We start from the raw sequence: 14,085 nt of genomic DNA, 5'->3' as shown, positions 1-14,085 counted from the left end.
GGGGCAGAGGGAGACAGAGAGCAAATCTTAAGCAGGCTCCACGCTGAGTATGTAGCCTGACGTGGGGCTCAATCCCATGACTCTGGGATCATGACTTGAGCTGAAATCAAGAGTCAGATGCTCAACTGACTGAGCCGCCCAGGTGCCCCTAAAATGGACCGTGATTTTTGAAAGAGGAAAAATACTAACAGCCACTAGGCAAGAGAAAACAAAGTATGGAAACCACTAAAAAATAAACAGGGATATGTATGTGAGTAGACAAAGCAAAAAATGACTCACATAAAGTAAATAAAAATAAGAAAGAAATTGCATTGACACAATAGCAGACAACATGGTTCTAATATATCCTTAAAAAATATTGTCAATTTACTAAAAGTGAAACTGAAACTAAAGCACTAAAATATAAAATATCAGTGAATATTTTAATAATGTCTCTGGCTCAGAAAATGTAAAACCATGAAACTATAGGTAACTGAGAAATTTCTGAAGATTAAATGAAAAGGTGAGATTATAGCAGAAAAAACAATTAAAAAGTAAATCCAAACATTTTGTTACCTACATAATTCATCTTCTACAGAAAATGTAAAGGTTAAAAATCTGTCAATGCTTCAAGTTTCTGTTTCAATACACTTACAGAATCCTAGAAATTCCAAATTCCTATACATAATAACGGCAATCACATGATCCACTGACTATAATGTTTATGGCAGACTTTCCATGGAAGCACTCTGAGAGATTTAAAACTGTCCTTCAGGGGCACGTGGGTGGCTCAGTCGGTTAAGTGTCGATTCTGGCTCAGGTCATGATCTCACAGTTCGTGAGTTCGAGCCCTGCATTGGGCTCTATGCTGACAGCTCAGGGCCTGAAGCCTGCTTCAGATTCTGTTTCTCTGTCTCTCTCTGCCCCTTCAATGCTTGTGTGCCATCTCTCTGTGTCTCTCTCTCTCTCAAAAATAAATAAACATTAAAAAAAAAAATTAATTCTTTTAATTTAAATTTTTAAATTTAAATTTAAAATTTCAGAGAAGGCTCTGGTCTAATGTTTAACTCTTCAGAGTGGCTAGGGGGTATCTCTACCACCTTAACAGACATTACTTCTATCAGAAAGACTGTTCCACAGGCAGTTGACCCAAGGAGGTGCCCAATACTATTCCCTGTAATAGTTCAGTTGAAAGAGAACTTGACATGGATTTAGAACTGGGTCTGAGTCCCAGTACGGACTTACACACTGGGTAATCTTAGGCAATTCACTGAACTTCTCAAGACTCAGTTTTTTTCCATCTGTGATATGTGACTAATAGCAGCCTAACTTCACAGGGTTGGTGAGAGAGCCAAATAAAACAATCTGTGAATGTACTTGGTAAACCATGAAATACTAATAAATGCACAGTCTCTAGAATTCCAGACAGGGAAATTCAAATTAAATACTTGTTTTGATTTTACAGAGTGATTTAGATGAAAAAGCAAAGTCTGAGCACTTCTGCTCTCTCATGGTACAATAAAGCTGGTGTTAATTAGTCCTAATCAACACCATGTTTGGGAGGTGTGCATTTCTTTGAAACTTGTCCCACAAGATACTACAAATATAAAGTGTACTCAAATTGTTTTCACTCTGGAATTATTTGTTGTTCTGTGCAAGAAGCAGTAAAGGTGGTCTGCTCACATTAGCATATCCAGGTAGTGTCAAGACTGTACCAAAAACCACCTTTTCACACGCCATTCCACTACTTTCCCATACATCCACCCCCTACTACAGACAAGACGATTCGTCTGTCATCTCCCTCTTAATGGTTTCCAGGTTTACATTTTTAGATGATATTTGCTTCACATTTTATCTTCCTTTCTCTAGAGAAATTCATTACTCTTACTCCCTTAAAGATCACCTCTCTTCTGGAAAATGCTCCATAATTGTCTCCTATTCTTTGTTAATTCTATTTTAAATCCCACATTTAGAACAGAGTCATGTAAGATCCCATATTTCTATAGATGTTGATGGAATTTTGGGACACTGCATGAAATGAAGACGGGGCTATATGACAGTGGATCCATTAAATAATGTCAGTTCACTGCAGCTTAAAAAACAAAAAAAACAAAAACAGAAATAGAAAACTGGTCCATCCAGTTCCCATTTATGAAGGGAAACAACCATGAATCAGATTAGAAGTGTCAGTCCCAGTTCCTCTCACACTCCCAACTTAATGTGTGTATGCATATATGTGTGTATGTGATCTTCTCAGCTGCTTAACTCCTTAATTGGTTAATCAGTAGGGCACAGAGGAAATTCATTAGATAGAAAATTGTAGTCTGTGCTGTTGCTAGTTTGCTGTGAATCTTAAGTAACCCACTCCAGCTCAATCCTCTCCTGTAAATTAGTGTGTACTACTAGCTGATACCTAAGGTCCCTCCAAATGTTCATGAGATGGTGAGAAGAAATCAGTAATATATCTTTGCCATACCATAATCTGAAAAGTAACTTGCTATTTTATGCCACATTGTTTTCAGTGAATTTAGAGTTAAGGTTGGTATACTTTATATAGATGTCATTATAGGAGACAGAAAAAAAAATGAAGTAAAAGAGCATGAAAAATGTGCTTCTCTCTTGGGTTTCTTTCAGTGGAGTATATTGTGTACTGGTATGATAAGCCCAAATGTTGCAGCTTGTTCCTCTGTCTGGTGTCACTAGAGGCTTTGCAAAGAAATGGAGCTCCCTCTATAAGTTCCTGACCCCTAACTGCCTATGGCCCTGCACCAGTCTGAGTCCGAGAGGTTTTTTTTTTTTCTTTTTTCCAATTTTTCTTTTAATGTTTACTTATTTTTGAGGGAGAGAGAGAGAGGGAGGGAGAGAGAGAGAGGGAGGGAGAGACAGAGAGACAAAGCATGAACAGGGTAGGGGCAGAGAGAGAGGGAGACAAAGAATCCGAAACAGGCTATAGGCTCTAAGCTGTCAGCACAGAGCCCAGCGTGGGGCTTGAAACCACAAACCATGAGATCATGACCTGAGCCAAAGTCGGATGCTTAACTGACTGAGCCACCCAGGTGCCCCCAGAGTCATTTGATCTGGTATCTCTACTAATTAAAAAGGCTCTTCTATTCTGCCACGTGTTTAGCTTGCTTTTTTTTTTTAAAAATCAATTATTTTGGTATTAGCTCAGTCGCCACCCCAGGACTCCGTTTCATTTATTTTTGGGACAGAGAGAGACAGAGCATGAACGGGGGAGGGGCAGAGAGAGAGGGAGACACAGAATCGGAAACAGGCTCCAGGCTCCGAGCCATCAGCCCAGAGCCTGACGCGGGGCTCGAACTCAGGGACCGCGAGATCGTGACCTGGCTGAAGTCGAACGCTTAACCGACTGCGCCACCCAGGCGCCCCAGCTTGCTTTGACTTCAGGAGCTTTGGAACAGAGCAAGTGGCCTTATACCAGCCCGGAAAGTGAAGTTAGGTCTACTGGTGCTACTACTGCTGCCATCACTGTTCTGGGCAGCCTGTCCCAAGGTTCTGGATCAAGAGGTATAAAGAACAGCATCTTGAGGCTGGAATCAAATCACTCTCTTTGATTAAAAAACTCTGACATATCTATGAGCAACTGATGGACGACCTAAAGACTTTTAAAGTTTTACAGACATTCTAAGGCATTGGGGAGAACCAATAATGCTAGGTCTTACACAAAATATATGCTTAGTATATGTTTATTGAATCAGTCCACCAGACTGAGTAACATTTTAAGGAAAGTTCTCCATGAGCTGTGATGGTGAGCCAAAACCAGGAAGATAAAGTGTAATGGAAATAAGCATCAAGGCCTATACTTAGGTTGATATTAACTTAATAATAAAAGGACCTTATATTTATATAGATTTCACATTTAGATTTCTTCTAAGTCCTGGGATCCTCCTAAGATATATTAAGGTGCTGCATGCAGCTAAGGGATTAAGTGTGTTCAGATGGAGAGAACATTGTCTTCATTAAAATACCTTTTGAGAATAACAATTATAATTTACCTTCATGAAAATACATCACGTAGTACAGTCTTCTTGAACTGTGTATTGGTCAGGCCATATCTGAAGCATATATTCTATTCTGAGTAATATATTGTAAGGTTTGGGATTTATGAAGAGTCGTAAAGTAGAGTTGCCAGGAATTTGTTACAGTAAAGTTTGTTGTAGTAAAGTTATAGTAAAGTTCTGTTTAAAGGAACAACTGAAGGAATTTGGAATGTTCAGCCTCGAAAAAGGAATATTGGTGGTGGTGTAGAGGATGGAGTGACAGGAGTAGGGAAAGTATAATCACTCTCTGTATATTCAAAGCTCTGAACAGCTGTTACATCAGCAAGATGAGATATGCAGCCTCAGAGGCCAGAATAGAACTGCTGCAGAGGAATTAGCAAGGTAACTTTTATCTAATATAAAGAAAATCTTCAAAAAAATCAAACTTGCTGAAAAATCCAGTACATTTTTTTTGTGTGAGGTAGAGCTTGTAAATAACCAAGGAAAGATGAACAGACTTTTTGGTGTGGATCATCTTATCATGATTTTGGCATTGGGCAAGAGGTTGGAATCAATGCTCATTAATGGCTTTTCTTGGGGCTTCTAAGATTCCATGGTTTAACCTTTCTCTAAAATAAGCTTAAGTAGAGGCAAAAACACATCTGTTCTCATAACCTACATTTTTTAGTGGTACCTATGTTCCACTCTCAGTGCTCACCATATTGCCCCAAACTTAGCAGCTCAAAATATGCATCTTGCCAGTTAGGCTATGGAGAGGCCCCTACATTACATAGCGCTCAGGTGGGAAGACTCCATGGCTGACAGAAGGTCAGAGAAACATGATGACAGGAGTCTGGAATCATCTAGCACTGTGTTGTCCAATACAGTAGGCAGTGATCACAGATGGCTACTGAGCACATGAAATATATCTAACCTTACTGAGTTGTGCTCTAAGTGAGACAGACAGACACACACACACACACACTTTCAAAGACTTATTATGAAAAAAAGAATTTAAACTATCATTAATAACTTGTATATTGATTATATATTGAAATAATATTTGGATATAGTGGGTGAAATAAAATATATTAACAACATTAATTACACTTGTTTCTTTTTAAGTTTTTAAATGTGGCTAATAGAACATTTTAAATTATATATGTAGTTCATATTATATTCCTACTGGATATCATTGATCTCAAGATGTTCTTCACATATGTATATGGTGGTTGATGCTGGCTATTAACTGGCATCTCAGCTGGGCAATTGACTGGAGTGCCTACATGTGGTCTCTTCATGTTGCTAGGGCTACCGCCCAGTATGGTGTCTCAGGATAGTTGAAATTTCTGTATGGCAACTGAAGGCTCCAAAAGCAAGCTTTCCGGTGTGTAAGCCACAAGTTACATTAGCTCTTTTGACTTAGCTTTGGAAATCACATTCATTACTTTTGCTGCATTCTACTATTTATCAGGTAATCATAAACCAGCAGAGATTCAAGAGGAGGGCCACACTATAGTAGAATGTGTGGGAGGGAGGCTACTGTTGCAGCCTTCTTGCAAAATACAATCTTCTACAACTTGTTACCAGCATAGACTGTTGGAGTTATGAAATCTCCTTCTGATTTAAAGAGCCATTCCTGAGGTTTAAATAAAGTGCTGGGCTTGAAATAGATTAGAATTCTTCTATAGAGACCTTCAAATCTTAAAGGTAATCAAATAGCCATTATAAAGGGAAAATGTAATTTAAAATATGAACTGTCACTTAAGCCTTAAAAAAGTTGTCCACATACTAAGGAAACAATCACAAATCCAGTCTGGTAGTCACAGAGTTGAATCACACAACACAGAATATTTACTTCTAGTTTTTTGTTGTTTAGTTTATTACAGTTATTAGAAGTATGTTCCTAATTTCTAAAACGTACATGTTCAAAACTGACTAGCAAAAAGTCTTTCCTTTCCAAATGTACTTAAATTTTTCTTCATTTAAGCTAAGCCCTTTGAACATCAATTAATAATTTATACAACGTGGATGTGAAGATGTGTGATAAGTTTTGGCTTAAGGATAATGGATGATTTGTAATGAGCATAAAATTATTTTATAAGATATAATTTAATGTGATTAATTTATATTTGCTTTTTAGATGGTTCTGTGGTATGGTGAAGCTATACCCAAAGTATAAAATATCATGAAGATTAGATCAACATTTGACACATGTCAAACTCATGTAATTGGTCCTGAGGGCTCCTACTAAATATGGAGTTTTGGAAATAAGTGAATGTTGATTTGTGTGTGTGTGGTTTTTTTCTTTAAATTTGAATAGGAATTGTCAATGCAGTTAGTTTAAATGTTCAGCTTATATTGTTCCTTTTGCACCTCTTATTTAGAGTTTCAGTTGCCCAGATGATTTGCACTTTGATATTAATTTATTAATACAAACTATTATTTTCATTTATAATTGATTTAATTATTTGTTAATGAACAATATTTAATTTTAATTTGTATTTAGTATCAGTAAGTATCAGTATGTAAATCCACTAGGTTCCCTTGGATAATGGCACCTTTTGATATGCCTCACTAATAGATCATTTGATGACCAGTTAATTGAACTGGGCAGTTGGAGTGGAGAAAATACAAAAGAAGAAGAACAATAATGTACAAAAGCAAAAGCGGAAACAGATAAACCTGCATTATTTGCAAAAATTATCAGGATTCTGTACTGCTTCCTAATTTTGGCTGTCATTTTATCCTGTTTATGCAGCAACCAGAATACAATGAAAAATTTCCCACTTCCTCCAGAATGGTGGTCAGATTCATGTGTTTGAAAAGCACACAGATACCAGCTGGACTTTATTGCACACACTGAAGACATTCAGCTCTGCTCCTAACATTTGCTGTCTAAATAACAAAGGCTCTTAGAATGAATCATGAAACTAAAAATAGCTTCTAATACCTTTCAAAAGGATTTTCACTTACAAAAGGATTTTCACTTAGAAGAAAAGCGCTTTAGCCTGTGGAACCTTCTGCTTCATTCTCTTATGTAAACAAGAAAGAACAACAGGTAGCATAAGTTACTAATGTTCTCAATTTAGTCTTACGGAGAGATGGACTACTACTCAGTGACTTGAAGACAGAGCTACATCAAATAACCTGGAAAAAAACTAAACTGGAATCTTTTAGGTCTCAATTTATTTAAATTAAGTAATAAATCTGACTTATAAAAGATTATCCTATTAAAGTAAATGTTAATAGTATGAGCTTTGGATCATACATACATAGACCATATAAGTCCTCACCTATAAAACAAATGTGAAAATATCTAATAAGATTTTGGGATGATTAAATAGCAAAATATAAATCAATGACTTAACACATAGTGAGTCTTCAGTGTTGTTATTACAAGAATGCTGTAGAATACCAACAAACTGGGTATAGAGGGAACACATGTCAACATAATAAAAGCCATATATGACAAGCTCACAGCTAACATCATACTCAATGGTGAAAACCTAAAAGCTTTTCCTCTAGATCAGGAACAATACAAGAATGCCCACTCTCACTACCTTTATTCAACATAGTACTGGAAAACCTATCCTGAGCAAATCTGCGTGAAACATACATAAAAGGCATCCAAACTGGAAAGGAGGAAGTAAAAGTGTCTCTATTTGCACATAACATATACAGAAAATCCCAAGGCTCCATCAAAAAACTTTTAGAACTAATACACAAATTTAGTAACATTTCAGGGTAAAACATCAATATATAAAAATCTGTTGCTTTTCTATACACAAATAAGGACTCATCAAAAAGAGAAATTAAGAAAACAATCTCATTTACAATTGCATCTAAAAGGAGAAAATATCTAGGATAAATTTAACAGCTACTATGCAGCTACTATGGAAAAGAGTACAGAGGTTCTTCAAAAAATTAAAAATAGAACTACCACATGGTCCTACAATCCCACTTCTGGGTATATATTCAAAGGAAATGAAATCACTATATTTCTTTTTCCAAATCACTATCTTGAAGAGATATCTGCATTCCCATCTTTGCTGCAGCATTATTCACAGTAGCTAATATATACAAACAACCTAAGTGTCCATCAATAAGTAAATGGGTAAAGAAGATGTGAGATATATGTATGTATATATATATATGTATGTATGTATACATATATATATGTATATATACATATATATATGTATACATACATACATATATATATATACACAAATACACACACACACACAGACACATTAAAGTATTATTCAGCCATGAGAAAGAAGGAAATCCTGCCATTTATAACAACATGGATGGACCTTGAGGGCATTATCCTAATGAAGTAAGCCAGACAGAGAAAGACAATACAAATATTGTATATCACTTATGTGTGGAATCTAAAAAAAAAAAAAAAAAAAAATCAAACTCATATTAACAGAGATAGAAAAGTGGTAGCCAGTTGCTGGGGGCAAGGTTGGAGGAATAGGGAAATGTTGGTAAAAGTATACAAAAATACAGGGATGCCTGGGTGGTTCAGTTGGTTAAGCATCTAGCTCTTGATTTCAGTTCAGGTCATGATCTCACAGTTCTTGAGTTTGAGCCCTGTGTCAGGGACCTATCTCATGGTTCATGAGTTTGAGCCCTGAGTCAGGCTTTGCACTGACAGTGCTGAGCCTGTTTGAGATTCTCTCTCTCTCTCCCTGCCCCTCCCTCACACTTGCTCTCTCACTCTCTCTCTCTCTCTCAAAAATAAATTTAAAAACTTAAAAAAAAATAATAATACAATAGAATAGAGCAGAAGAGCGTGAACTGGAAAATAGAAAGTTAGGAAGCCCAAATTTTACTACCGGATCTGCTACTAATTAACTATATAACTGGAGTCAAGAGTCTTAATTTCTCTATGAGTAAAATCAGGGAGTTGGCTAGATGTTCCCTATATTTTTGAGCTCTAACATTATATGATTATGAATAATTGCTTCTCGGCCTTTTGGCTAAGATCAAGTGTAGTATATGATTATGAATAAACAAGACAATTACCAGCTCCCCTTTCACATTATGCAGTACAGACCTAAATCTAAGGTCTTATGACTTTTAAGTTGGATAAAATACTCCTGGAATAACTATTCCATCTGCTTGATTAGTCAGTAACTTGGAACTGAAGACTAGGTATGTATGTGGCCATAAGAGTGTATGCTCTGCAGCCAATATTAGCTTTATGACCTTGGTCTAGTCAGTTTCCTTGCCTGTATAATGGAAACAGTAAGGGTATCTAACATCATAAAGTTGTGCAATGGAATGGATTCACACATGGAAAACACTTAGAACTGGGTTTGGCAAGGATAAGAGCTCAATAAACACTGGCACTATTATCACCTTAATTTTTTATTCCTTTTATTTCTTTTCTGGTCATTTATTGTTTATTAATGAGATTACATAAATCTTTAAAAAATAATAACATACTTTAAAATGCTACATTAATATGTAATCCTTACAATCTCTTTAAAAAGTAGATGGAAAAACAAAGGAGAAAACCCTAGTTTGATTATTTCTTTAGCTAGAGCTAACCTAACTGCTTGAAATCTCTTCCCATTACAACTGAGTTTTCTGAAGAAATCTGGTCAAATTTAAAGCATAAAGTGAGATTCACCACCCAAAGGCCTTCCTGTTAGAAATCTCTAAACACCAGTTGAGCTTTGCTCCACTCTCATCAAAATCTCTAATAGACTCTATTAACATATTGACTTGATTTTTATCACTTTTTATCTCTAATCAAAAGGCCTCTTCAAAATTAAAGGGGTTTCCAGCATTATCTGAACAGATGAAAGCTTTAGTGGCCCTAGTTTTTGAGGGTTTGCTAAGCATCAGGCTATTCTCAACTTCCCAAATGTTGTATGTAATACTCAAAATTAGCCTGTGAGGTGAGTATCATTAAAATTTTACATGTGAGAAAGACCCTAGCAAATAGGAAATGGTAAAGCCAGGATTTTTGACCCAAATTTCAAGTTACTTACTCTTTCCACAATAATAAATAGTAAGAGTAGAGTGAGAGGAAGGAAGGAAGGAAGGTAAAAGGGAAGGAAAGAAACAAGGACTTCCAGGAGCTCTGAAATCATGGGTCCTCTACATTCCTTGAATTCCTGTAAGCCTGACACAGCAATCATTACCCCCTCAACAGTCTCCCTATCTGCCCTTAGTCCAGTCATTAGAAAAGTCAAGCTGCATCCTACAGTGGAGTGTAGAAGATGTGGCTTTGGGCAGCGTGGTAGACTCTGTCTTTTAAGTGGGACATAGGACACATTTTCATAGAATATCTTGGATTTCTGGAAGGTTCTCTGATGTCCTCAAAAATCTATATCAAATAATCTCCTAAACTGCTTTATATAGAGAGACTGGTTTATATATGGAGAAAAACAAAACACACAAACAGGCAAACCTTTCTGTGAAACACTCTAGTATCTTGCTACCTAGCTTATCTAAGTTAAACATCAAATATCAGTTAAAAGCAAGAGTATTAAGTAGTAAAGAATTATGTGTAAAAGGTCAAAACCTGAAACACTAGCCCTGAAGTTAAAACTCTCCTTGCTAGATTGGCAAGAATGATTGGCATCTGGTGATAATAACTGAATTCACCCCATCTCTATCCTTGTTACACTGCTGTGGGGTTTAGATTTTTGTCATTTCGGGCACCTAAAGCTACTACTACTCCCTTTGACCAAGGGAGGGGTCACATTGTCTCCATTCTTTTGGAATCTAAGCCAGTCAGTTTCAGAGCCCATGGGAGGGAGTGGGAAGGGGATGCCAGAAAGCTTAGAAATGCTGTGGAAGCTATTCTACAATTCATTTATGGTCATTTATTTAGTATGAGTGCATAAGTGAAGGCCTCTTTGACACATTCAACACAGCTTCTGGAGGACAGGCATATACACAAAAGTCAAAACGAAAACTCATTCTGGCAGTTTTATTCATGTATTACTTCTCAGTAGCCTAGTCTGACATGACATCCCACACTTGAAGGTTTTTGTAGCTCAGAAAACCCTGGATTATTGGTCAACTGGCTCTGGCCTTTTTCTCCTTATGTGACAAATGGATTTCTCTGAAGGACTTGGCCTCTGACTAGAGTGGGTAACTCACAAGTCCTGGCTGAACCTGATAGCTCTTCAACCTGGCTGCAACCTGGTCTTGGATTATCCTGTTACTGCTGTGGAAAACAAACAAACAAACAAACAAACAAACAAAAAACAAAACAAAACACCTGGGTGAGTCCCAGTGGATTATGCACAGAAATAAGGTAAACCAAGCCAGGGCACCAAAGCCTTAAAGGCTATTCATTTCTAATTTTTCAAGAAATGGGCCTCTTTTATGGATGGAACTTTTCCTTTAAGGCCTCTAGATTCAACACTGACCAGTGTAGGATGTCTTTTTACTAAGTGTCTTTCCCCACAAGCAAGGCTGCCTATACCCTCATCCTTAGTTCAAAATTCCCCTCCTCAGAGTAGTCTCTGTTTGAGGTAAGGACATACTTGAAAGATTACCTCTGGCTGATCACCTCTTAAAATCTATGCGTGACCTATTTGTTAGAGGCAATGGAGAGAGTAGAAGCTACCACCCTGTCCAGCTGGCTTTGTATACTGGCCCTTCCACTTCTCAGCAGAAGGCCTTGGGCAAATTGTTTACATTTTTTTGTGCCTGTTTCCTCATCTTCAAAATCCAAAATGATAGGAGTGCTCACCTCATAAGGTTATAGTGAGAGGGAAATGAATTGATTTGGGTAAAGTGTATAGAACAGAACAAGTGCCAAAACTGATCAACGTTAGCTATTATTTTCATTCAGAAGTCTGAGAAATGAGTATACATTCTAAAGTGGTAGTTGACTAGAACCAATCTGATCTTGAAGGAATGAGATGGGAAAGAGGTAAAATACAGCAGTAAAAGGGAAGTCTTGGTTTGGGGTACTATGGGGAATGGCCTGGAGATGTGAGCCATAAGGAAGGATGTGATGGTGTCTTGAGGAGTAGGTTCTGACTTAGAAGCTAAGGCAGGAATCGCAGGGCTGTACTACAAATCTTTGGTATCCAAGGGGCAACAATAGGGGTAATTTTATTTATTTTTTTTTTTTTTATTTAAAAAAATTTTTTTTTCAACATTTTTTATTTATTTTTGGGACAGAGAGAGACAGAGCATGAACGGGGGAGGGGCAGAGAGAGAGGGAGACACAGAAGCGGAAACAGGCTCCAGGCTCCGAGCCATCAGCCCAGAGCCTGACGCGGGCCTCGAACTCATGGACCACGAGATCGTGACCTGGCTGAAGTCGGACGCTTAACCGACTGCGCCACCCAGGCGCCCCAACAATAGGGGTAATTTTAAAAAGGCAAAGGCAATATAGGTAAACAAAGTGAAATAGCTAACATATTTACCTGAACTATAGTTTCTCTTAGGGTTAACTGTGGCAGAATAGGATTAAACTAACTATAATTTCCACTGAAGCAGAAACAGTTGCTTAGTTCTCAGTAAAGGTGTGCTGAGTGGATTAGGTAAGTGATGAATAAACAGCTCCAAGTCCATGTTGAATTTATTTGCTCCATAATCCTGGCCTGATTAAATCCAATGATGGCTTTTATTTATTTATTTTTTTTAAGTGTTTATTTTTGAGACAGAGAGAGACAGAGCATGAATGGGGGAGGGTCAGAGAGAGAGGGAGACACAGAAGCGGAAACAGGCTCCAGGCTCTGAGCTGTCAGCACAGAGTCCGACGCAGGGCTTGAACCCACGGACTGTGAGATCATGACCTGAGCGAAGTTGGACACTTAACCGACTGAGCCACCCAGGTGCTCCTAATGATGGCTTTTAGATAGAGCTTTGGGGATGTGGCCAATCCTATGTGTTGCTTTCCCCCTTTGTGATTCAATATCTACCAAGGAAAAAAAGGGGGAGAGTTTTATGGAACAAATCACAACTGTTTCTTTATAGTTCCACGAATGATGCTCCATACTTTTCTTGGGATAACTAAAGGGATTCCTTAGTGTATAAATAGATATTTATGCAAGTTTTCTTTAGCAAGTTCTCTTTAATTTTTTTTTTTTCTGAAACAGATGGTAGTTAATTGGGAAAACAAAATCATTAACATTTTTGTTGATTGCAAGAAATAACCCCAAACAAGCCTTTCTAGATTTATAGGGGTATATATTTAGATGATCTAAATTATCTTTTAATACTGCACTGCACATAATTTGGCATCCACCAAAATCAAGGTGCCTGAAGGAACGCTTTAATAATAGTCAATTGTGACAACAGAACAGACATGACAGGCTAGAAATGTGAGCATCCTTTGAACATGAAAAATAGTAACAACAATACTCCCCTTTCCATAAAAAACCAACACTGTGTGTGGCAAATAAATATGAATTTTAAAAGTGACACCACAAAAATGGTGTATTTAAATTAAATATAAGTAAAGTTAGAATTGGTGGAAGAGTATTACTCTCTTTAAAAAAAAAAAAAAAAATTACCAATTGGCCTTTGTTGAATCCTACTGCCTAAACATTATATCAGGGATCAGTATACTTTTTCTGTAAAAAACCTGATAGTGAATATTTGAGGCTTTGCGGGCTAAGAGGCCAAATTGAGTACAAGAAGTAGGTACTTACATATCATATAGAAAAAATATTTCCACAATTTTTATTGATGACATTTAAACTATAATAATAACTGAGTACAATTTTTTTGTAATACAAGCCTATCCATGAATGGATTTTTATTTCACTATAACATTTTACTTAATTGAGGTTCAACTTTATTGTTCCTTATCATCCAATTGATTGCAAATGCTTTTCTGTAAAAATTACTCATAGGTACTAGAACTATACAAAAACAGGCTGTTGGCTGGATTTTTCCTTCTGGCTATAGATTGCTGATCTCTGGGTTAGATTTTTTGAAGAAGACCAAGCAAAGCATTGTCCATAAAAGAGCAAATAGTAGTTAACCAATAACAACACTAGGTTACTGCTTTGCATGAGTTGTTACTGGGGTCCTGGTACTGGTATAGCATACTGGTGTTCAAACCAAGTAATAGGAAGTCCTTAGCATAAACTTGGAAAATTTTAGTAGA

General features: G+C 37.0%; 1 long non-coding RNA gene and 1 pseudogene across 3 annotated transcripts in view; one reads left to right on the top strand and one right to left on the bottom strand.

Moving 5' to 3' along the window:
* The window catches only part of LOC131514487 (uncharacterized), a 268,581-nt gene that overhangs the window by 223,715 nt on the left and 30,781 nt on the right, over positions 1 to 14,085 (bottom strand). The gene's annotated exons all lie outside the window — the stretch shown is intronic.
* On the top strand, positions 8,952 to 9,028 carry LOC131515645 (U2 spliceosomal RNA; annotated as a pseudogene).

The sequence above is a fragment of the Neofelis nebulosa genome, chromosome 6 (genome assembly GCF_028018385.1).
Source record: "Neofelis nebulosa isolate mNeoNeb1 chromosome 6, mNeoNeb1.pri, whole genome shotgun sequence".
Classification (NCBI taxonomy): domain Eukaryota; kingdom Metazoa; phylum Chordata; class Mammalia; order Carnivora; family Felidae; genus Neofelis; species Neofelis nebulosa.
The sequence above is the reverse complement of the archived record's forward strand: the minus strand, read 5'-3'. Positions and strand labels throughout refer to the sequence as shown.